This window comes from Arvicola amphibius, chromosome 17, assembly GCF_903992535.2.
Source record: "Arvicola amphibius chromosome 17, mArvAmp1.2, whole genome shotgun sequence".
In the NCBI taxonomy this organism is placed as follows: Eukaryota; Metazoa; Chordata; class Mammalia; order Rodentia; family Cricetidae; genus Arvicola; species Arvicola amphibius.
Window position 1 is genome coordinate 4,343,059 of NC_052063.2, and position 25,894 is coordinate 4,368,952.

General features: G+C 44.7%; 1 long non-coding RNA gene across 1 annotated transcript in view; it reads right to left on the reverse strand.

Moving 5' to 3' along the window:
* The window catches only part of LOC119803278, a 132,546-nt gene that overhangs the window by 62,047 nt on the left and 44,605 nt on the right, over positions 1 to 25,894 (reverse strand). The window contains exon 2 of the long non-coding RNA XR_005283618.1: positions 4,031 to 4,192. This is a non-coding gene — a long non-coding RNA (uncharacterized LOC119803278). The remainder of the gene's footprint in view (positions 1 to 4,030; positions 4,193 to 25,894) is intronic.

Here is a 25,894-nt window from a genome sequence, read left to right on the forward strand (position 1 = left end):
CCGTCTTTTCACCACAGGAAAAATATACGTCAACCAAAGATAGACATGACGGGGATTTGCTCTAGAACTCTCCTGCTCCTGTCTTCAGCAGGGTTACCATTACTGGAATTTGCTTATGCATTAGAAATAAAATATTTGAAGAGTCACTGGATGCTTTAAAAGTGGTTCGAACACTACAGGAGTGACTGGGTTGAACAAACGTGAGCATCCCCACCTTCCCGATAGGCTATGATACCGTCTCCTCTACTTTTTGTATATTGCAATAACAACATTCATGCTTCCACATTCTCAAAGATCATTCCTTTAGCACCTAGACAGTAGTGTGCGCAGGCATGCATGTGTGAGTGTATGTGCATGTGTGTGTGTATGTGTGTGTGTTGGGGGGGGGTTAATAAGCTCATTTCTCCTGGCACAGAACTTCACTGAACGCTGTGCAATCCTAAACCCTGCCGCCACCACTTAGCAAACTATGTGCTCAACACAAGAGGCCAGAATCCATAATTTAGTTTTGCAATTAAAGAAAAAAAATCATAAAACCTGGCAGGGGGACTGAGACAAGACGGACCTGAGGAAATATGTTTCTGTTATGTGTGTTCCAAAATTCCCTCGGTATGCTCGCTTAATCACACCCCGGCGGTGGACAGAGTTCCGACTTGCGTAGCCAGGCCATCCTGGATGCCTAGGAACCAAGGTGGCGTCGTGTCCTCAGCACAGACCGCGAGCAGAGGCCTTCATGTCATTTGTGTTTCACCCACCAGATGGTAGCGCACACTTTCCGTTCAATGTAAAGCTGGCCTGGGATTCTAATTTCCCGTAAATTACAGAAAGGCTGGTGTTGAATCTGGATATCATTCAGTATTTTCCCCCCATCATGATGGATTGTTGATTGGGAGAATAGTTGGTACTGCTATAGCAAGGTGGGGATCCATCTGAAATAAAGAAAACCCAGCCATGTATTGCAACCCAGCTTCTTAAAGGCAATTTGAGAAGAGGGAATACTTTTGGACATCTAAAAACCACACACTAAGTATCGGATACTGACATTTTTCAAAAACACCACCTTAGTACATCATGCAAAAGACATTCAAGATGTCAAGTCCAATTAATCTTGGGGGAAATTTTGCACAGTAACGAAATTCCTTCCATGAAACTAGTTCAAGTGGGTTATAGGTGGTTTCCCCTCAAATCCAGGGGGAACGTTAGACCTTAGATGCTATGAAATTTCCATGAGCTAAACGAGAGGGCAGCATCAACAAGCTGGCTTGCCTTCTGTCTGCTGTGCTCTTCCCCCTCCCCTTACCCCATGCCAGAGGAGCAACGACACAGATGAGAAAAACATCTGGCCTGCTCTGCCACCGTCTAACAGAGGGTCTTCTTTGAGGTCTGGGTCTCAGGCTCCTTCTATCTATTTTTCAAACTCTTTTTTAAAATGAGCAGCTCAACTGGGATTTCCTTTCATCTTACTGTATTATTTTCGAATTAAATTGAGTCCGATGTCCTGCAGCAGAACTGTGAAAACAAGGCTCTGGGGTATCTGAGTGGCTTCTCAGTCTGTTGCCCGAAACAGCTGAGCTCCCCACCTGGGACAGGGAGCAGTAGATAATCCATGAACAGAAGTGGAGGTGTGGTGGAGGCAGAGGGACAAGAGGGGAGATCCCGGTGGCCTATTTTCCCGTGGGGTTCAGAGTGAAGATAAGAGTCCTTGATCCTCCACGCTGTAGACCCATCATAGATGGAGCTTCTATATGTGTCCTACTGTAGACCCATCATAGATGGAGCTTCTATATGTGTCCTACTGTAGACCCATCATAGATGGAGATTCTATATGTGTCCTACTGTAGACCCATCATAGATGGAGCTTCTATATGTGTCCTACTGTAGACCCATCATAGATGGAGATTCTATATGTGTCCTACTGTAGACCCATCATAGATGGAGATTCTATATGTGTCCTACTGTAGACCCATCATAGATGGAGCTTCTATATGTGTCCTACTGTCCATCACGGCCTCTTCTGCATCGAATGCTCTGTAAGAAGCTATGAAAATTGGTAGGTGTGGTCCATGTTCTCAGCACATCAAAATGTAAAGAACTGTGAGAGGGGGAGAGGGAGGGAGAGTAAGCATAGACAAAGTGAGCGAGCATGGGGAAAGATAAGGACTTTGAAAAACTCACGTTTGTGCTAAGGGACTGAGAGTCTGTCTTGCTCAGCACCACCTAGAAGAGCAAGTAGAGCCCATCTCCAGAGGAGAAACAGTTCTCCCATTGTCTGAATGGGAAGGAGACTCCAGATCACGGTACAAACACCAGGCGTTTGCTTTCAGATCATTTACTCTTCTCCCTCCATCTCCATCCTTTCCCCTTCTTCCTCCTCACAGTCTTCCCATCCCTCTCCATACCTCTGCAGCATCTCAATGTCACTTGGTCTTGTTGAGCTTTACAGTCCATCACAGGACTCAGTCCATCAGAGACCTCGATGGGAGGCATTTTCAGAGTATGTACTTGCTAACATACAGCAATGTTAATTTAGATAATTAACATTATATAGCAATGCTCATATATAAAAAACTTAAAGGCTTACTTATGGTTGACAACATCCTGTTGGGGAGGAAGAAACGAAAACTCCTTGAGATTTAATTAAAAGTGCATATACTAGCCGGGCGGTGGTGGTGCACGCCTTTAATCCCAGCACTTGGGAGGCAGAGGCAGGCGGATCTCTGAGTTCGAGGCCAGCCTGGTCTACAAGAGCTAGTTCCAGGACAGGCTCTAGAAACTACAGGGAAACCCTGTCTCGAAAAACCAAAAAAAAGTGCATATACTTACACAGGCGTAATAATGAGAGTCCTAATCCACAAAAGAAGATACTCAGAGCTTTAGAAAAAGTGGGAGTTTCCCCGTCATAATCAAAGCTATACTCTAAGTTGCTCATGACCATGACTTGAACTCTCTCTCTCTCTCTCTCTCTCTCTCTCTCTCTCTCTCTCTCTCTCTCTCTCTCTCTCCATGCTGTCTTGTCATGCTATTTTTCACTTGAGTTATCATTTATTATGCTTCCATAGGTAATTCAGTAATTATATCTAACATGCACATGCTCTAATATACACATGCCAGCCATGTGGAAGCCCAGGCTGTGCTGTAACCGTGCTCTCCTAGTTCGATCAGCCGTGCCGTGCTGTCGTTGCTTGATCTTGTCTTGGTCTCTTTCCCTGGGGCTGTGATAAGATGCTGACGAAAGCAGGGAGCGTCTTGGCTAGGGTTTCTACTGCTGTGAAGGACACCACGACCACTGCAACTCGCTCTCTCTCTCTCTTTTTTGAATTGTATGATTTATTATGTATACTCTGTTCTGTCTGCATGTATGCCCGCACACCAGAAGAGGGCGCCAGATCTCATTCCAGATGGTTACGAGGCACCGTGTGGTTGCTGGGAATTGAACTCGGGACCTCCGGCAGAGCAGCCAGTGCTCTTAACCACTGAGCCATCTCTCCAGCCCCACATCATCTCTTATCAAGAAAGACATTTCCTGGGGTCTGGCTCACAGTCCAGAGGTTCAGTTCATTTATCATCAGTGAAGGGAAACATGGTGGTGCACAGGCAGACATGGTGCTGGAGAGGGAGCTGAGGGTTCCTCGTCTAGAACGACAGGAAGAGAGTGAGCCTCTGGGCCTGGCTTGAGCATCTGAAGCCTCAAAGCCCACTCCCAGTGACGCAGGTCCTCCAACAAGGCCACACCCACTCCAACAAAGCCACACCCACTCTAACAAGGCCACACCCACTCCAACAAGGCCACACCCACTCCAACAAAGCCACACCCTATGAGCCTATGGGGCCATTTTCATTCATAGCACAAAGTGGTTTATTTCAACTCACAGTTTAAGGTACAGTCCATCATGGGGGGTGGGGGATAAGACATTAGGAGCTTGAAGCAGCTGTCCATATTAAGTTCCCACTCAGAGAGAGAGAGAGAGAGAGATAAACAGATACAGGCTAGTATTCTATACATTTTCTTCGTTTGATAGCGAATGCTTACCTGGGAAATGGTGCCAACCTCAGAGGACAAGTATCTCCTCTCAGCGCAGTCAAGAAACCCTCCCACAGGTCGGCGTAGAGGTCATCCCCCAGGTGGGTCTAGGTCTCGTCTAACTGAGAATTCACGGTCATCTTGACGGATTCCAGCTGAGAATGATGATGTCTGGGGATAGGAAATGAGTTATCGCTAAGACAGAGCTATCTCCTGGCCAATAGAAAAACAAAATTACACACAGAGGTGCTTCATCAGCCCTGGATGAGAGCTTAGCCATGCGTTCCCACTCAGAATCCGAGCTTTCAGCTGACCCAGTGGGATTCCTGCAGCCAAGGCTGGTTCTACAAGAGGAAAAAGACAGCTGACGATCGTGACCAGTGGGCTATTACTCACCTTCCAGAATTGGATTCTTTTTCTCATCGAAAAGGGTTCTCAAGTTTATGTTCAAAAGCACACCATGTGCTTGGCCTGAGTCCCCTATGAAGGGAATGACCTACTGAACCACGCTCACGCCAGGATTCACGCATGGACAAGGTCACTACTGGGGTCTCACACTGAAGATTCATGAATGTCCTACACTTAACATTATTCCTCTGTGTGGGGAACAGGAAGAAAACATTTCCTTCTCAGTTAACGAAGTCCTCTGAGAGGGAGACAGGGAAAGGTCCAGGGCTGTCTTCATTTAGGAGGCTAACTGTAAGTTTCTGGGTGCTATTTAGAAGACAAACCCAACTCTAAATTCTGTTACTATTATTCTCTTTCAATAAAACATAAATTTTCTATCATGGGGTTTGAAGCGCTGCGAGCAAACAGGAAGTTAATAGACCCCTGTATAGCTAACTTCTGACTCCCGCTCTCTCCCCTATGAACTGTGACAAGGGAGAAAAGAGGACCATAGCGGAAAGGACAGGTTGGCTTCGGCAGGCATTTGGAGTCCCACGGGAACAGGAAGTGCTGGGTTAAAGTGCCAAGAAAAATAAGCAGAGTGGGCCTCTTGTCCCTCGCCTACCTGTTAAATGGGAGGCCCCATCCCAACCAATTGTGAGTGAACGCCAATGCCAAGGGACTGCACTAAATAAGGGTGACGATCCCATGGCAAATGTATTTATTTATTCTTCAGATATTTACTGACAGCACCATGGCGGACACTGAGGAAAAGATTGTGGAGTGGAGGGTTGCCTCTTTCCCAAGCCCTGCAACTTAGCACTGATGCAGGATTTACATTTAAATTAATCACTTGAAGAAGGCATGTGGCTGTTTTCCTCACCCCAATTCCGAGTCACCTGAATGACACATAGGAACCCGAGTCATCAAAACTGAGTGTCAGTTTTCCACATAAGAGAACAACTTGGAGCCTGATGTTTGTTTTGCTTGACTAAATGAACTCTCTTGCTATGCCTGCTGGTGGGTTTTCTCTATAAAACCCACAGGCCTTCTTCATAGCTGATCAGTGGAATTGTCTGAGTTAGAGCCACCCGGTAAGACAGATGTCAAGATCATTAAAGTCTTTATCCACCAGGCCCCAGTGTTAGACAAGCTTTGTACAGCCACCTTCTCCTTTCCCACCTGACCAGAAGCCAGCACAATAAGGTCAGTTGGTGCGTCTGTTCTACTGAGAAGCAACAGCCACACTCCTCAGTTTCAGCCCAGTGAGTTAAAGGAATAAATGTTGAGATGGAATAAGAGGCCAGCACGGTTGCTCTAGTGAGGATCCCTCCACACAAGGTCAAGACATGAATTCTGACCACGGTCGTGACAATGACAGTCAGTGCTTCAGGGAGGGCAGTGACACCTGAAACAAGACCCGAAGCCTGCGAGAGAAGGTGGCACTTGTGTCTAGGCTTGCACTGTCTTTTATCATTGTTTTCCAGAGTAAAATTTATTATTTCATTTTTCTCTTAGCGCTGGGCACATTCCATTGTGTATATGGATGATATTTTTTTAATCTCCTCATCTAGTGATAGATCTTGGTGGAGTCCATTTTCTAGCCGTTGTGAACAGAGCAGCAATGACCATGGATGTGCAAATGTTTCTGGACCAGGATGTAAAGTCCTCTGGACACAGGCACGGGAGTGGTATGGCTGATCCATGGAACACTGCTGTCTCTAGTTTTTGAGAGATTTCCAGATTGATTTCCAAAGTGGCTGCACTAGTATATGAGGGACAGCGTGTAAGAGTTGCCTGTCACCTTCACGCCAGCGTCTGTTCTCATGTGTGTCCCCGACACCGGCTGTTCTGATGGGAGTGGGAAGAATCTTTCAAGTTGTTTTCAAGTTGGTTAAGGATGTTGATCACATTTTAAAGTGTTTCCTAACCATTTGCGTATCTCTTGAAAATTTCCTGTTCAGTTCTGTAGGCTACTTCTTAATTGGGCTCTTTGTTTTCTTAATGTTTAATTTTCGAGCTCTTTGTATTTTAAAGAAATTCAGTCATCTGTCAGTGAGTAGTTGGCAGGCGTTTTCCTCCCATTTCGTGGGCCATTGATCTGCTTCGCTTTTCTTGGCTGTACAGAAGTTTTCTCCTAAGATCCTAAGATCCAGTTTGTTGACCGTCACTCTTACGTCCTGTGCTATAAAGTTCCTACCTGTGTCTATAAATCGAAGGAAACATGCTCCTGCTTTCTCCTGTGGTGACTGCAGGATGCCAGGTCTCATGTTAGGCCTTGAGCTACTTGGGACTGGGTTTAGAGCACAATGAGAAATAAGGGATCAAGTTTTATTTTCCTATAATAGGCCTTTATTTACACTTGTACTTTAAAAAAAAATGCTCACAATCGCAGAGCCGGCTGTTGTGTTTGTTTGCTTGGAATGAGCAGGCTCTGTGGAACGATGTGCTGCGAGCCATTTCTAGGCAGAGAAAATTTTAATTATTTCTGGTGTAACCTCTGTTCTTTGACTTTCAGATCCATCATATTTACTTTTAGGAACAACTGGGGCCTTTTTCATTTGCACAGCTGATAGCCAGCATCTAGCCGGCCCTCATTCGGGAATGTTTCCTAACCCCTGTTAAATTGAATGGCTTGACCTCACGCTATCTCTAGACACTGTTTATGCTTGGCCTAGAAATATCTTGTACTTGATGAATTGTAACCTATCTTGGTATGTAAGTGGAAAACCCAACCTGCTTTGTAATAAGTACCAGAGGCTCAGTTATCCCCAAAGAGCCAACAGTCCAGACCCTGTTCAAATAAAACGGATGAGAATTTTAACCAAATGAGAACCACGTCTGTCCCTCACCTCTTCTCTTCCCCGTCACTCCCGATTCTCTGTCTATAAATACAACTTTCCATGTGCTAGGGTAGGACATTCTCAACAAGTTTTGGTCTAGACTGCCGCTTGATTCTAGAATCTCAAAGCCATTAAATCGGCAATGCTCAGCTTGCTGTGATTTCTCTTTTCATGCCTACGGTGGCATGGTTGCCACCTCTATTTCATAGTTCCCTGAAATTCTGAACTGTGTGGCTTGTGCTGTTAGCAGAGCCGCTCTCTACTTTCCAATACTGCTCTCCCCAAGGTACTTGGTTCACGAGAACTTTCTCTCTCCAAAAACATGGACCAACGAAAGACCAACTGAGACTCACTCTGCCCTTGAACTTCCTGCCGGCTTTCTGGAAGGATCATACTGCAAAAAGGACCTGAAAGGGGACAGACCAGGGCTGGGGTGGAGAAAAAGACACTTGTCTCATTTCAGAACACATTAGCTAGTAGAAGCATGGCCATCTTGTCTTCAGATTTGGTGACAGTATGAGATCACAGAGATGATGAGAAACAAAGTCAATTTTTTTTTCAATTTTTAAAGCATCATTTGGTGGTTTTCGTGTGTAACTGTAGTGAGTTTGGTGGTAACTCTGACCAAGAGTTTACTGTGTTCAAATGGAGTCTTAACCCATGGAGACTATAAATGTGTTGTTCAGTGGTCTTCCCATTAGAGGGATTTTTCTTTGCCACTGCTTTAGCATAAGGAATTTTCACTACCGTGCAGTTGAAAACTGTGGAGGTCATGCAAGAAGGGTTATTGAGCACTGAGTGGCCCCTTAAGCTCCAGTCAGATGAACCCTGGGTCTGGGCTACATTTTAAAGGAGAGTCTGATGCAGTCAACACACACATGTGGGTAAGGCTGAGACATTCTTTCTCTCAGCCTTCTAGATCCTTTCCGGCAGGACATCCTGTGACCACACTTGACAGTGTTCACCTGGAGCTTCATTTTGTTCCTTCCCTCCTTATGCGGCTTTTTGGAGACTAAGGAGACTTTCTTGGCTCTAAGTGAGTCTCACGGGCGCTAGGGTGTCAGACAGTCAATGGCCACCAAATGTCACCCTGAGTCTGTGGCTTCTCAGTCAGTCATTAGCTTGTCTCTTGTTCAAGAAGAATTAGTAAAAAGTAGAACAGTAGTGAGCAGAGCAAAGGTAGGTTTTTATTTAAGAGTGAGAAGGGCTCCTGAGAGTGGGAGGGGCTCCAAGCGTGGATACCACCATTTTGTCTTGGCCAGTGGGTCCTATGCTGAGAACCGGAGGGAGACTTGACATGATCTTTATTGGGACTGGTCATTTGAGTACCTGGTGGACCAAGCCAATAAAGACTTCATCTGCCTTATGCACGCTCCCTGGGCTAAAGGGGCAATCCCGTTAGAGGAACGGCCACATGTGATTGGTTCATGACTCACCACGAGCCCCTCCTTGACTGCCTGGAGGAGCTTAGTCCAGACTGGCTACTCCACATCACCCAATACCTGGGCAGGTCTCACCACCGGTCCTGCAGCCATGAGAAGCAGCAACTAATACCAATGCTATGATGGCTTTTCTTGGGACCCTCCATGGCTCTCTGAAGTCAGAACTGATCACCAAGGTAACAAGGCAGAGCTGGATGCTTGCTGTGTAACACAGCCGGCTTCTTCAGCAGAACCATTTCCTGGACGGGCATTGCATCCAGCAGCAGCAGCAGCAGAGGGAAGGGCCTTGGGATAATGGAGACCTAGAACTCTTGAAATGAATCCATGTTTCTGAACGTTTTCCTAACATGTATGTAGCCAGCCCAACCACATAAACAAAGGATGCCCAACAGAGAGCAGCTGCTCATGAGTGTCCAGAAGGCTGAACAGTTAGTACCCATCTGGCTGTTCTCAGTCCCAGAGCTAGAAATACCTGCTCCTGCTCCAACAAGTGACCCAGGACCCGGGGCAGGCGATGTCATTGCTTAGCACCAAAGACTGCATGTGTTCAAGGTTGGGTCCAAATTCTGATCCAGTGCTCAAAGGGGAATTCAGTTTCTCCATTCAGCCTCCCATGACCGGAGCTGGGTGCCTCTGGGACGGGAAGGTCTTAGCTCAGTTTTCTTTGCTCTCCGAGAGAGGACAGTGGTTATACATACTAATTCTGGAGTCAAAGAGGCTCAGCTCTGGAGCCTCTGGCCTTGCTGCTTACCACCGAACTCCATCAGTCTTAGTTTTCTCACTGGTAAAATAAAGCTGAGTCTTACAGAGTGTATTTGAAAGCTTCTAGTGAGAGTTCAGTAAAATCACAGGGGCAGAATCCTGGGCATGTCGTAAGTTCCCAAAGGAAAAGAAATAGCCACTTTTAAAGAAGAAAATGACACAACTCTTGAAGACAATGGTCCAAGGAATCTTGTGACTTCCTCTAGGCCTTTGCATTTCCCCATGGAAACCAGGCACAAATGGCCAAAGGTAACAGCAGTCAGAAGCAGAACACGAGCAAGGACCGCGGAGAATGACCCCACTTGCCAGTTTTTAAACAGACGGCCTGGAGTCTCATCAACCAGACTTGCCCCTGCCCCTCAAGGGTGTGAGTTAGATGCACTTAGCAACCACGCTGTCTGGCCAAGACTCACAGTTTCTGTGGGAAGAAAAGTGGAAGGAAGATTTTTATCATAATGAGTTCATTTCCGAGGCTTATTTCATGCCACCACAGTGGCCTGTATAGGAATGTATTCTCAATAGGGGCACCATTTCTTTTCTTGGAATTTATAAGATTCTCAGCATAGCTAGAAAAAACAACCCTCCTCTTTGTCAATCTTGATCAGAATACCATTAGATCCTAAAGAAATATCAAATGATAAGAGAGGGCAAAAAAATCCCTTAGAAACAAGCAAAAGCAGGGTTTTTGAGCATTTGATGTAGGGCTCTGATGGAGTAGAGGTGAAAAGGGTGGCAGAGGAGGACAGGGGGCTGTGGTCCTGTTATCTGTGACTTGGAAGAACCCGAGAAACATTATATTGAATGAAACATGCCTGCATGCCCTCATCTACAAGTGGAAGCTGAGGTTTTAACTCCAAAACACAATGATGGTGTCAGGGTTTGAATCTGCAATGCTACTTCCAGGCTCATGTTTTGAGTATTCTCTGGCTGCTGGTATTGCCTGGAGATGGTCTGGTCATTCTAGAAGCAGGTCTCTGTGGGGAGCCCTTGAGGGTTACTGCTGGCTACTGATTGTAGTTATACCCTTGCTTCTGAGTTCACCAGCTCGTGAACAGCTGTTTGCAGGCTCACAGGGCCAAGGATGGAGCAAGTCTGCTTCCCTGACCATGCTTTGATGGGTGAGACTCTCTGAAAGCATAAGCCAAATAAATATAGCCTCTCTGGCTTGTTTTAGCCATTTTAGTCATTCATAGTGATACAAATAAAAATTTTTTTGTGATACAAATATAAAGTAACAAATGATACACATACAAAAGTAACAAATACAGGTGATTAACGCAGACTGTAGAGATGCCCGAGGTTCAAAAGTTCACTTAGATAAAAGGATGAACGAACATCTGGACATCTATTGTACAACATGACAGCTACCATTAATAACAGTGTGTTTTGTATTCTGAACATTGCTAAAGAGGATATTTTAATTGTTTCCACCCAACCAAAAGAAAAATATGGGAGGTGGTGCATACATTATTTCACTCAACTGAGCCATTCCACAATGCATCTCTAGTTTGAAATGCCATATGGTCCATGATAAATATATCCAAGCTTATCAATTTAAAAGTGTTTTTTAGAGTTGAGGATGTAGCTCAGTTAGTAGAGCACTTGCCTCGAACACATGTGGACATCGACACATGCATGTACATGCACCACTTCTGCAATAGTACACACACACAAAGAACACAAAACACACCACACACATACACAGAACACACACCACACACATACACAGAACACACACCACACACATACGCAGAACACACACCACACACAAACACAAAACACACACCACACACACGCATAGAACACACCAAGCTCACCATACCACACATACACATTCACACACATAAAACCTACACCACACACATAGTACATACAATACACACCACACTCCCCCCACAAAACATACACCACACACACAGGACATGCAACACACACCATGCTCACCATACCACATACACACACAGAGAACACACACCGTGTTCACTACATACCACTAACATAGTACATACAACACACACCATGCTCACCACACCACACACATACACAGAACACACACCACATGCTATACACATACAGTATAGCACACACACAGCAGAACACAGCACACACACAAATTGCTTCACTTAACTGTTCAAAACCATCTTCTGAGATGGAAATTATTTAACTCTTGACTCGGAGGAAACAGGCACAAAGGTATAATATGACATAAGGAAAATCCTCAGTGTGTACCCAGTCCACAAGGAAGAGAAGATTTTCATGCTGACTTCCCTACAAACACAAGAAGAGGCTCTTTTTCCTCTTTCGCCTTTTCCTTTAATGTGAACTAGTTCCCTCTGGAAGTCAGTAAATATGTAAGTAGCTAACATAAGCTAAGGCTTAGATGGCCAATCACACACGACCGAGATGATCTGAACTAGAATACTTATTAGCCAGTCTATCCTCTGTCACACAACGTCCCTGGTTGACATCTGTTGTCCTTGATATTCAGAGAGTGAACTTTTTCTTTCCATACTAAAGTCCTACTTTGACTGCTGGGATGGAGTGGGAGGGACATTCATTTTTCTGCCCATCAGAGGGTCATGGTCAATATTCCTACGACAAACACAAGACTCAAATCCCATCACTTAACCCCAAAAGAGAAATGCTCTATTAAAGAAGAAAATTAATCCTCTGAAAACAGCTAAAATTAGGAAATTTCGTCATAAAGAGTACTCTCCATCCTTCAAAATGAAGCCATATCCAGAGGGCATTGGTTCTCCTAACCAAAGGTGAGACCCCCATCCCTCAGACTGTGAAGGCTGCAGCAGGGTCTCTTCAGAAACAGAGCTGGTGTAGCTTTGGGAAGGTGTGAAGGAACCTTAAGAATACAGAAATAAAAGCCATGGCAATGCAAAGACCTGACAGGCCTCAGGACCACTGAGTTATCAGGTGGGTTCATGCAGGCTCCTGGCAGGGGGAGTGATTATGATTTTGCATTAGCCCCCAAAATACTCACGGAGAAATGTCAAATTCCCACAGGACAAAGCCGATTTTTCCTTGAGAGGAATCCTGAGCGGATACACAAACAATTAAACTGAAATCGACTGTTTTAACCCTCGGTGCAGTTCAAACACCAGAGCCATCAAAGCTGGCCAGCCCAAACCAGCTGCTTGCTACCATCCTTTGAGGTTCACTGAACTGGGGCTTTGTTAGGGCAGGAGCGGGAAGGCATTTCAAAGACAAGGGCCCTCCTTGGGAACCGATTTCCTGCTGACCTCTCTCAATGGCATGCTTTTTCTCAGAAGACAGTTAGCCCCTAATCCCTAGCACCCAGCACCCCTATCTGAGCTCCTCCTAAGCCCCTCAGCCAAGCATGGCTAGAATAGGAGGGCCCCATTTCCTCTACCCAGGACAACACGGCCCCGGTTAACCTTGTTCTTTAAATATAACGTTTGAAGGAAAACGCATTCTTTCCTTTTCTGCCGTCTGTACATTTTCGACACCAGGTTCCACGTCTTTCTATGGTGGATTAATTTTTTAAATGCATGATAAGTAGGCTTTGTAAACAGAGCACTTTAGACAGCAGCCTCCTCAGAGCTGTCTGCTTTAACAGCTTCCTTCCCAGCTGTTCAGGACTTTACATCTAAAACAAACACTATAGATTTGAATTTTAGCACAAAGTACCATTCTTTTTCCAATTATGTTAATAGCATTAAAGAGTCTATTTTTTTTCTTTTCCTCCACTTCTTTAAGGGAATTTTTTTTTTTTTTTTTTTTTTTTTTTTTTTTTTTTTTTTTTTTTTTGGTTTTTCGAGACAGGGTTCACCTGTAGTTTCTAGAGCCTGTCCTGGAACTAGCTCTTGTAGTCCAGGCTGGCCTCGAACTCAGAGATCCGCCTGCCTCTGCCTCCCGAGTGCTGGGATTAAAGGCGTGCGCCACCACCGCCCGGCTTTGAGGGAATTTTTTATTTCCTCTTTAAGGGCCTTAATCATCTTCATAAAGTTGTTTTTAAGGTTGTTTTCTTCTGCTTCGTCTGTGTTGGGATGGTCAGGTCTTGCTGGTGTAGAACCACTAGTTTCTGGTGCTGCCATATTGCTCTTGATGTTGTTGAATGTATTCATACCCTATCATCTGTCCATCTCTTCCTCCGGTGGGTACAGGTGGGGCCTGTGGTTTGGATGGTGGCTCTTTCTTCAGGTGTAGGCGGGGCCAAAGCTCCAGTAGTTGCAGATGCCACTGGATGGGGGGTGGGGGAGGTGAGGGTGAGGGCTGGGGGTTTAGGGTGGCTTCTCCCAGGTCTCTGAGGCTTTGCTGGGTGGGGGTGGGGCACAAGTTGTGCCTCCAGAGACAATGGCCTAAAGAGTCAAGTATCAAAAGGTAGGTACCATCAGTTCAGATACCTGGTTCTGACTTAGGTCCACTATTGTTGCTCAGAAACCTATAAAAGATATTTTTTTTAACCTAAAGAATTAGTAGGCTCCAAACCAAAAGGGAAAGGAAGGGGAAGAAGTCTAGGTCCCAGAAGTCAACACTCACAGTAGGACTTAGATATTAATTGGCTGAGGGCACTCGTAATAATCTGTTGTGTGCGTTCTTCAAACGCATTCGGAAAACAAGCCTGAGAATGCCAGGTCTGTCTTCTGACATCTCCCTCGCTGGATGATTTCAGGATAATTATTCTGTTCTCTGTCCGCAGGCATTGTGTAAAACCGCTTTTATGAATGACCACATGTCCTCTTCACGCCGTGAACTTGTGCCAAGCCTCATTATGAAGAAGCCCATTTAAGGGATAAGGAATATGGTTGCCCAGATAAGTTAGACGCCCTTACTAAGGTCACACATTTCAAAGCACATCCTTCCTCTCAACTCTTCGCTTACTGGATGAGCTCATACGGCTTGGCGTTCTCTTTAGGCTTTAAGTTCAGAGCCTAGAGCTGTGCCCTGCTGCCGTGTGTTGAAGTTACACGCAGTTCCACCACCGACTTCGAATTCTGCAAGATATTTTCACTTAGACGGTTACTTCCTTTCGAGGATGTCCATCTAGCAATGCGTGAAACCTGTCTCTTAGGTGGAAATCTTGAGGAAGAGATGACAAATGAGGAAGGAGGAGAAGACCTCCAGTCATGCCCCCAAGCTTGTGTCCACAAAGCTTGTTGCCTGTTAAGCGAAGCTTTATGGATTTCTCTAGAGATTGGGACCTCACCAATCCGTTGGAAGATGCATAAAGAGAAGGCAAGCGGCATGTTACCAGACATGTTGGTGGTTTTGAAAGAATTAATAAAGCATACGACTCAGAAAGAATTGTCCACTTGGCCGTTAGCCACAGATAGACCTGCTTGAACTCCTAATTCCACTATTCACCAAATGAACAGACTTCCTGAAGTCACTTGTCTTACCCACATACACGTCTGTGTGTACACTCACATCACACACACACACACACAAACACACACACACACACACACCACACAAACCCCGGATTATCTGGTACATTCATTTTCAATTAAATGCAGCCATTTTAATAACTGGCTTAATGCATTTGAGGACCTACTTATTGCTTTACGGATCAGGTTTACTTGTTCCTGTGACCTCCAGAACTACACACTCTATTCTAAGTCCAAGCAACTAAAGATAAAGGCTATGATTTCCCCACCCAGGTGGGATATAGTTCCATGGCAGAGCCCTTTCCCAGTATGCACCAGGCCACAGGTCCAACTGCCAGTTCTGAAAAGGAAAAGGTAGATTAAAACAGATGCTAAAATGCAAAGTCTAGAAATTAACTGTGGTAATTAACATTTAATAATATAGCACATTTTCATACGGAACGCCTTTTTCTGCAGAAGTCATTTGCTCGTCACATTAGCCTTAAGAGAGACATTGATGCTGTTGTTCTTGCAAGCAGTTGGGGTTCCATATAATTGAAGAAAAGTGTAGGCCATACCTTTGCCTATCCCTAAAAGGGCTGAAATCAGAATTTGTTCTGGAGGTTTGAGAAATTACTACCTGACAGTCTCCATTAATAGTGACAACGCTGAAGATTATTCAATTGTACTTTTTTTTGTGCGTGGGGTCCATCAGCATCTCCACGAACCCTCTCATTTTACAAAGGCATCTGAAGAAGAGAGGATCAAATGGCTCTCTCCTGCAGTCACTTTGGAAATCCACGCCTGTGCTTCTCGTTAAAGATGGCAGAGTTAGCATATGGCTTACATTACAATCTATCCCCGAACCCACTAAAAAGACAGTAAAGGGATGGATTTTAAAGACATTAACCCATAAGGACAAAAAGAATCAGGCGGAAAACAACAGCAACAACATTTCTGGAGATGGAAAGCAGATGGTTGGGCGCTGAACGCCTTCGCAGACCCGCGAGGGCTGAGATTTAAGCGGATGGTGGGGAAACAGATGCCACCCGCTTCTCACTGCTGAGCCCATAAAGTCCCCGAAACCGTCAGTGAGAAGCACCTGTAAACCCGAGGCCCTGCCTGAAGCAGGTGCAGGGTTTGCAAATAGTCTCACCAAGCAACTGCGTCTTTATCCTCCTGGTCAACATCCCGGAGAGCTACTCTCTGCAAAGAATTATGGGTAAGACCTTATACAAGAGTTTTCCAAAACTACTCAGAGCAGGGCAGGCTGCTTATAGCAAAAGGAATGGCTCAATGCATCTATCTGGAGCGGTGAGAACGCCACTCTCTCCTGGCTTACAATGGCTCTCCAGACACCAAAAGCCAAGCTTTGGCTCCTTCACTAAAGACTCTAGACAAAGGCAAAGGAAAGCAACAACGTGACAGAGGCACACAATGGCAGCGGCGTACGGGTTTGGTAAATGACTCAACATGCCTCTAAGCCTCTGAACTGCTGAGATCTGTGGGTCTTTTGGTAAAGGGAAAAAATTGAATATATGCAAATCATCCACCAGGGGGAGTGTAGACTTCCCCCAAGTCAGAGAAACACTAACCTTGGCAAAGACACTGGAAGGGGGAGGGAAGGAAGAAGAAAAAGGAGGAAAAAGCTTTAACTGAGCAAAATATTTCCTCCATTTTATACCAAAAAAAAAAAAAAAAACCAAAAAACAAAACTATCTTGTGAGATGGAATTGGCAACCTCACAACAGACCCTTTGTTGTGCTTTCGAGCAGGCCATTTGTCCGTGAGACTCAGCTATGGACTTAAGGACTCCTGACTTTGGTTTTTTTTTTTTTTTAAGTAAATAAAACAATAACAACAACAATAAAGTAAGATGCAGTTGAGTGGGAGGAGAAAGATTTTCTAGCAAGATCCAAGCTATACATGCTGAATGACAGCAACGGATTCTTGTTTTTTCTTCCTAACTTTGCTGTTTTGAATTTTCTTGAACTTACTTCAAAATAAAGTTTGGAGAGAAGAGGACTTGGCCCGTGGCAGAGAATTGGTTGTAAGAGCCTTTTATTGGAGAGGGTTCCAGGTGCCCCAAATTGAGATGGGATTTGCCTGTTTCCATTCTGAATCCTGGGCATAGTACACACAAATGTGACTGGAAATACACACACACACACACACACACACACACACACACCCCATAAAATGCTTTTCTAACTGCCAATTACATTTTCCCTATTTAACAAAGATTAAATTTTGTCCATAACCAGTTGTTTGACAAAATTTTGTGTGGTTAGCCTCAGCCAATACATGTTCTAAATTCAGGCTTGCTCTTTAAATGTCAACTTTCACCTGAGTTAAGGGGTCAAGGAAAGTTTCCAAAACCTGCCCTACTAATGTAAATCTCCTGTCTACAATCAATTAGTTGTGTTTGATCATTCACTAAGTACTCGGAACCAAATCTAACCCTTAAGAGGAATAAATAATGTGTTGAGATATGGACCCTGTACCAAATAACCAAATCTTTGTTAACTATTGATGATATTGTCTTTTTTTTTTTAACTTAGAGATTAACATCCACGTGGTTGATTTCTCAGAGAGATCTTTTCCCTGTGGGTATATGGAGCCATCAAAGTCACCACTGAAGCCTCTTGGAGATCTCTGCTTAAGTTTATCACCTTTTGCTAGTTCCTCTTTTTTAAATCCTCTCATAGGCAGGATGAAGGGGAAAAGGATTGGATGTCGGGAGACAGTGAAGGAAAACTTACAAAACTGTTTTAACTGAAGGGGGAAAGAGGAGAAGGAGAAGGAAGACAAGGAGAGGAGAAGAGGGGGAGAAGAAGCATTGATTCTATAACGTGATAGCCCAAAAGGATCAGCGCATAACGCTTACCATCAGATATGTATTTCCCATTTCCACTAACTTATTTCAGCAGGAAACTAGATTCACTTTGAAAATATTGCTGAAAACAGTTAACTTTGAGTAAAATCAATTTGCTGGGAGAGGGTTTGTGTGAGGTTGAGTGCCTACAAGTAGTCTCCAGGTGTTCAATAAAATAAAAATAAATAGAACAAAATTGAAACCTTTGTTATAGAAAGAACACAAGAAACAGATTACAAGGTTTCTTAAAAGATGCAGTGATTATACATACACATACACAAATACATATATACATACATATGTGTGTGTGTGAGTGTGTTTATTCATTCAATGCAGGGACTGTATAACTGTCTAAGGTCTACGACATAGTTTATCCTGTAAAGTTGTTTTTTTTTTTTTTTTTTTTTTTTTTGGTTTTTTGAGACAGGGTTTCTCTGCAGCTTTAGAGCCTGTCCTGGAGCTAGCTCTTGTAGACCAGGCTGGTCTCGAACTCACAGAGATCCGCCTGCCTCTGCCTCCCGAGTGCTGGGATTAAAGGCGTGCGCCACCACAGCCCAGCTTATCCTGTAAAGTTTTAACAAACTGGAAGGAATAAAGGTAGAGAAAACCAAGCCTGAATTCTCAACCTAGGCAATATCAACCCAACAATACAGTGTTAATAGGAAAGCAAAAAGTATGTTCAGTAGGTACAAAAGCTTGGATTTTAACTGTCTACCCAAGGGCCATATAATAAAGACTTGATCCCCAGCTTTATGCGTCTGGAAGGCGACAGGACCTTTGCAAGGTGAAACCCACTGGGCTGGTAGAATGGTTGGTTGCTGACTATGCAGGGGAAGGTAGTTAGATTGTTAGTGGTGTTCTAGTCCTGCCTCTTCCCACTTGATTCCTGTCTGGTGTGAGATGAGCAGGCTTCTTCTGCCACATGCTCCTCCACCATGTTGGATTATGCCATCACAGGTCCCGAAGACCCTCAGTGGAAAATAATCCTTGCCTTTTTTGAATCGATTACATTTTGTGTTTTGTCACGGTATTGGAAAACTTACAGACACGGGAGGGGTTTGAAGAAGAAACAGACGCTATGCCAATAAGAGGAATGAGTGCTTAGGGGTGTCAAGCAAAGAAAAAAAGTAAAAACAAAGGAGCAAAACAATAAACCACTGGAGAATTTTAAGTTGTATTATTTAGCTAGAAAACAGATTCATTTTAGGACGGTATTGAGAATTAAGCCACAATAAGATCACATAGGGCCTTGGACAGCATTTTAAGTAATTTAAACTTAATTGAGCTGTGAGGTAAAAGCACGTAAGACTTTTCATCAGTGATGTGCTTTGAGATTGGATTGTCTGAGTAAATAAGACAGTTGGAAAAGGAGGAAAGAGAGCCAAGGAGATAAAGCCAGACAGATTATTGCTACAGCCCGAGCAAGAAGAGCAAAGCACAGGCCTGAGTGCCAGCAACCGCAGTGGAAAGGAGAGGGTACAAGCAGGAGGCGACTCAAAAAACAACCAAGCAAAGATGAAAAAGTTAAAATGTGGGGAAGTAGTGTAAACAGTCAAATAATTCGTGCTTGAATGTACCCTTTACAAAAATAGAGGTCAAAACCTGACTGCGTGTCAAGGACGATTTTGTTATGGAAAGCTTGGGTTGGGATCCCAGAGACAGTAGCAAGAGGAAAAATCCAGTTAAGGGGTTATGGGACCGGAATCCAGAGTGAAGAGCGTGTTGAGATAGGGCCAGGATAGTCACTGGAGCCTTGGCAGGGATGGAGACTGTTGAGAGAAAGAGGAGAAACAGAAGAAGAAAGGAAGAAAGGGATGAGACGGTCGGAAAAGGCATCCTTAGCCGAAGGAGAAAGACTCATCTCATTGGAGAAACGTGTTTGCCGCTGAAGGAAAACTATACTGCGGTGACATGATCGGTCACGACAAGTAGAAGAGGACATCAACAAGGCCACATGAGCTGGAACGGGAAGGGTGGGAATGAACTGGCAAAGGAAGGAAAATTGACTTTGAACCTTTGGGAGTCAGAGGTAAAATAGCATTTCAAAGATTAAGACCCTTTTTAATGGCATTGACAGACCAGAAGTTGGGCTACTTTGGTGTGGTGACCGGAGAGCTGAGGCAGACCTAGCAGCCAGTGTGGGGTGTCAAGGCAGTCCCAGTGAAGAAAGGCAAGAAAGACAGAAGGCTGGTTTGTGGGTGTTAAATGGTCCTTTACGCAGGCTTTGCGCGTTGTAAAGACAGAGGGCCCTTTGCAGAAAGACTGGAGCAACTAAGGAAATGACCCAAGCCGATATAGCAACTCAGTGGAGACCAAAGGAAAGATGATGGCTAGACAAACAGGCCCTCGGAGAGCAATGGAGCACAGGGGAGGTGGGTATTCCTCACTGGCAGATTTGTGAGTCAGGTGAGAATAGAGGGTCTGAACGAGAATCTTAGAGAAACTCTGAACCAATTTGAGGCTGGGGTCAAAGGACACAATGGGACTCTAACATAAAGCAATGAAAGAAAATGAAAGCCATACAAATTTCTCCTTCCTGGACACTTTTTTACCCCAGCTCCCGTAGACTTTGACTTTCAGACTGGTGACTGATCACAGCCAGCTGACTTTAAAGCCACAGGGTTGGAACTCTATGCTTGATAGTTTCAGGCATGAAGGGCATGCTACCTGAGACTGTTGTGAAAGACTTTCCCAGGGCCCTCATGCAGGCGAAGAGATGCCAAAAAGCATAGCACAGAAGTTTTGTTGAAAAACATGACTGGAAACTAGCCATCTCTTTACACGTGTATGATACAGTGTCCGAATCAGGGAGATGACTGCCGTCCTTTAACGGGAAGAATAAGGCATATATCAAAATACATAAATCCTAAAAAGCTCATTGTGAGGGGCAGGGTCCTAATAATTTGTATTTTGATAGCTTTTAAATATTTTCAAAGTTGCTTCTAGCAGTAAAGCAAATAGCTTCATTTTGCAGGACATTTGATTAAATTCCAAACATATCAATGTTCCAGGGTGTGCCTGGTGCCTCTGATACCTCTGTAAATTTGCCAAGAAAGGGCAAACGCGAGAAGAAAACCCCCGGAGAAACAATGGGACCATTCTCCCAGGAACAGGCTGCAGGGCTATGCAAGGGAGAGATGCTCAGACTTCTGTCTGCGGGGCAGAGAGATTAGAGCGGAATAAATTAGTTAGGTGGGCACAGAACAATAGCACTCTGTTTCTCATTCAAAGGACTCCAGACTCCTTGACAAGCCTAAGTTCTTGCTTTCTCCTTGGTCTCCCAGAAGACATACACTAAACTCACTCTGGGTTTAGCAAAGCTGCTTCCCTACCCTCCTCCTCCATCCCTCCTGTTTTTGGTAGAACTCTTTTCCATCCACCTCTGCCCACCCTTCGTCATGAAGAAATCCACCTCTGTCCAGAAATAACGATAATCAAGACGCCGTTGACAATGGGATGAGCCTCTTGTTCAGTAACAAGGACTGGGGAATCTTACCAAAGATACATGGGCAAATGATAGCCAAAGGAGGTTCATCGTCTTTAATAGGTTTGCATGGCAGCCAACCAATCAAAAACTGGTATTGGAGTTGCACTGGGGTGGGGCATTTGCTCTCCTGCCACAGGTCTGCTGGTCTCAGGATAGAGTGAGAAGCTAGTGAGGAGATTATCAGGCATGGGGGACTTAGGAGGTGATACCTCTGACAACTGGAATAAAAATATTTCACTATTTCCAGCCACCGACATTGCTGAATTTTAGCCCTGACTTCTTTCAAACATGATGGGTTGCTATGGGACCACGAATATTTTAAGTAACGTATCTGTGGCCTTTCATTGAATACAGGACGTGGGGGACAGTAACTCAGAGCACAGCCTTGTCACCACCCCCTGGCTCTTTCCTTCATGGTCCTTCTTAGAAATGAGACTCTGAACTAGTGTGCAGAGGGCTTGCAAGGGCCTCCTAACAAGGCCACCGGAAGCTCCTAAGCGCTCCTGTGGTCCCAGTGAATTTTTCCCTCAGGCCATTTCTTTTATTCTCCAAGACTTCCCCAGAAACCCTCACGTGATCAACTCCTAAGATAATTAACTAAATCAGCAAGTGGTGGAAGGAAGACTACGACTCAACTGAAAACTGGGATTTCAGAGCTCTGCAGGTAGTTCTAGCACATGGGGAAGTTTGAGGATGATTTGGTTTCTGATGTGTTTTACACATCTGAGTCTGGTAGTTACTCCCTGTTTCCTGGGGTCTTCCAAGAATCTCCCTACCCTCCCCCTTCTCTTTCCGCATACAATTTCTTAAGGGCAACAATCGTCTCTGGCCACGTGTTTGCCCCCTGGGGTAGAGAGAGGACTGACTGAGGGTTCTCAAGGCCAGCAGCACAGAGGCTTCTTAGGGGCACTGCCATTGAGCAGATGGCCCCAAGGAAGGCAAAAGGAGGCCGTTTGCCTATGTGTTTCCTCCCAACTCCAGCCAGGACTGGGGTGAAGTCAGGACACAGGCCATTAGCCAGCCCTGGGTTTCGGCCCTAGGAGGTCTTTGATGTTCTAGCCTTGCTGTCTGGGGTCCCTGTTTTCAAGAATTTATCAGAATGACCCAGACTTCGCAAACTTGCCCTATGTACCTTGGACAACAGAACGGCTGAGTCAATCCTGTGAGGAGCCTTGGATGGTCAGCTTCAAGACCTGTTTATAGTCGGCTTCCTCTGGCAAGGCGCTATCAGATGCAAAAAATAACATCATCAGTTTGGTACACCCAGGTTCCTTCTCAGCATCCTCCACGGGAGGTAGGTAGCCAACCCGAGAGAAGCCAACAAACATCTGACGTCCCATCCCCAAATCCGTCTCCCTCCCCTCCCCTCCCCGTTTCCATTTCCCCTCTCCATTTCGTCCTTTTCAAATCTCCACCCTGGCAAAGAAAACCCGAGGTATCCCAGGAAGATGATTCTCCACACTCTACAGATGCTGCCACAGTTAGGGAAAAACCTCAATACTTGGTCAGTTGCCAGGTCTTGGTATGTTTTCGATGTTCAAGCATCTACAATCTACCGTTCATTGATACTCTTTGCCAACCCCCCCCCCCACACACACCAATTACTTAACTCCTGACCTCTGTATCTTTTCTTCTCTCCCTAAATTCTTCAAGTTACAAAAGCACAATAAATCAGCAGAGCTATGGTTGAGTAGGATAAGACAAAAATGTTACAGGGTCCATTGAAGACAGCAGGCAAAGGTCCTGGAATTGATGTCATGAGACTTGGGTTCCCGCCAGGGCTTTGCCACTGGTGACATGCTGGGAGATTGTCGCAGGTTGCGTCCCCACTGTGGGTCAGTGCAAAACAAAGACGGAAGCAAAACAGATCTCCGGGCTGTTTTCCAGCTCTCTGACACAGTAACGAAGCAGGCGCGACGCGACATAGTTATGTCCTATTTGGGGACTCGTTGGAAAGCTCGGGTTTAGGAACAGCAGGTAGATGTTATCATTGTTGTTCACTGGAGTGTAAGAAGGCACAGCACGACTGACTGTCAGGGCGGCCGTAGGTTTGACAGGAAGAAAGGGAAGGGTCAGTTAGTTACAGCTCCAAGGCTTTGCTGTTTGCCTTTGTGGCTTTCCCATTATGAGCAGTTTAGACATAGCTGTTTTATTGTTTCAGTTGCTTAAATGTAGATGTCTTCATATCTTATCCTGGAGTTCCATGCCCTGATACTTAGAACAGATGTTTTGATAATGTGTGTCAAATAATAAAATGTACTTAAAATGCCTAAAGGGCATGGCCAGAGCAAAGGGGCCATGGTAGGATGCTCTACTAGCCCAGAGGATAGGAGACTGAAGCTCCTCATTTTAGATGTCCCCTCAAAGTCCTTAGCAACCCCAATTCTTACTTTCTCTATAAGACAGACAACACGGGAAGGGGACAGACAGAGGAGTTCTACTGGCATTCAATGAACAATTCTTTTGAATATTATTTTTTTAATGTTATTTTTCATTCCCCATTGAGGGTTTAAAAAGGGGCAGTTAGCTTGGGAAAACAGATTTGGACAGGATTCTAACTGTTCCTCATTGCTCTGATTTTACAACCACCAGGTGAATTTTCCTTGAGTCATGACAACCCCGTTCTTCCTTTCTTCTTCATTTGTGTTGGAGGGCATGTGGTATTAGAGTTGGATATTAGGGTTTTACCAAAGACTGGGAGAGATGAGGCTTTCTTGGTAAGCTTGGCTCTGTGGCTTGGCAGTTGCACAATACAATGACTTTATTCCCAAACCAGATGTTCAAGTTGTTTTAGTAATATCTTATGATCCTTCCTCTAAATAAAACAAAAACTCTATCAGACCATTCTCCAGGATTAGGAATTTCATTTCAGCTATCTGGTTTACCTCACAAGAAGGTAGCACCAAGAAAAAATTTGGAATACCTCACTGGAAATACTCAAACTGGATGTGAGATGTTCTGCATGTTTTTTTTTTTTTTTTGGAGCCTGTGTAAAGGCTCCTGAAAGAGATCATCGGGATAGGCCCCCAAACGCCACACAAGGTTTCGAGGCAGGTGCCAGTCCGTCTCTTATTTGCTCCTGGTAACGGAGTGGAGGCACTGAGGGGGTCCTTATATAATGGCACAGGTTTGCTTTCCCTGAATACAGCCAGGTTTGCTAGAAGAGTGCCTGCTTCAAGATCTAGAAAATTGGAGTTAGTGATGGCTGAGATCTCTTTGACCGAAAGACATTGGAACTCTTTGCAGAAATGAACTGGCTTCTTTGGGCTTGCACACACCTGCCTTCAGCGGCCTACTAGAAACAGTGGGCACAGTCCTTCAGAAAGAAATGGCCCACCAGACCGCTTGGTAGGATTGGGTGTTTTCTCTGGAAACAAGCATTGTTTTTTTTTTTTTATTTAGTTATATATTTTCCCCATACCACCTATAATTTTCTCCCATACCAATATCCCGCCTTGTAATTAGACAATTTTGAGACATGTCAAGGCTTCCAATGGTAAGCTGTAAGCTTCTCATGAGCTGGGATTAGGTACAATTGTCACACTTTATATGAATCCATGGGAGAAAGCATAAATAGGTCCTTCCTAATGAAATAGTTATTAAAAGGACAGGGTGAAATGAATGGGCAAATGCACCAATGACCATTTGTATGGAAGGGCTTTTGAGGACTTGGATGTAAATGGAATTTTTTCTTAAATAGCTAATTAATCAAACAAATTGCTTCTTGAGCACCAGGTGCTAGAGACTGTTCCTCAGTGTCTGTCCTTAAAGGTACTCATGGGTGAGCAGACAAGACACTGGCTAGTTGCAGCTGAGGCCGCATGAAAAAAGAACACAGGTATTTGCAACTGGTCAGAGAGTAAAGTCTGCTTGGTGTGCAAGAGTCTGCTCAGAGGGGAAGATCACGTGTCTTGAAGGCTAGATAAGTGGATCTCAGTTGTAGGAATGCCACCAGACATGGATCAAGGCAGGTGGTAACATATTTATTTCTGAATGCACATGCCTTCCTAGTCAACAGTCCAATGGGGGAAGACACGAACATGGCAGAACACACTCTCCAAGATAAAACCTATTATTTAAATTCTTTGTTTTTCTGTGTCTTTATTTTAAGATGAGAGTAATAGTATCACTAGCTTTGTAGGATCACATGAAGAATAAATGAAATGAAATGCAGAGCATTCAGAATAGACTTTGCTGCAAAGGAAGACTCAATGAATATGAATATTAGATGCTGTTGCTGCAGTTGTATGGTTCTCTTCTTTGTTGTGTTTTAGTACTTCCTGGACGGGATACATGTCTGGTTTCAGGATGGTGGTAAAGGGGACAATAAGTTAGGGAAGGACCATACTGATTAAAGACACAAAACTGTCTCTGCCATGTCTAAACGGCGGCTACTAATTTTGGCATCTCTCCACACCCTCTCTTCGACCCCAGGGGAACCTCCATTCCATTACTCCAGTTTTTACTGTCTGGTCTTTTGCAAACCTCTCAGAAGCCTCCTCGGGTATTGCTCAACAAGCAGGTGTCCCGGGCGAAGCAGACATTTAAGCCATGAGGAACGATCGAAGCCGAGTCTTTCTCGCTAATTTTCCACAGGAGGACGTGAAGTGCTGTGGCAGGGAAGAACAGTGTGTGCTGTGTGGTCACTGTAAGAGCCCTGTCCCGGCCCCACCTGGCCGCTTCCCCTGTCCATCCCAGAGCATCTGATCTGTGGAGTTTCATGTGGACTGACAGA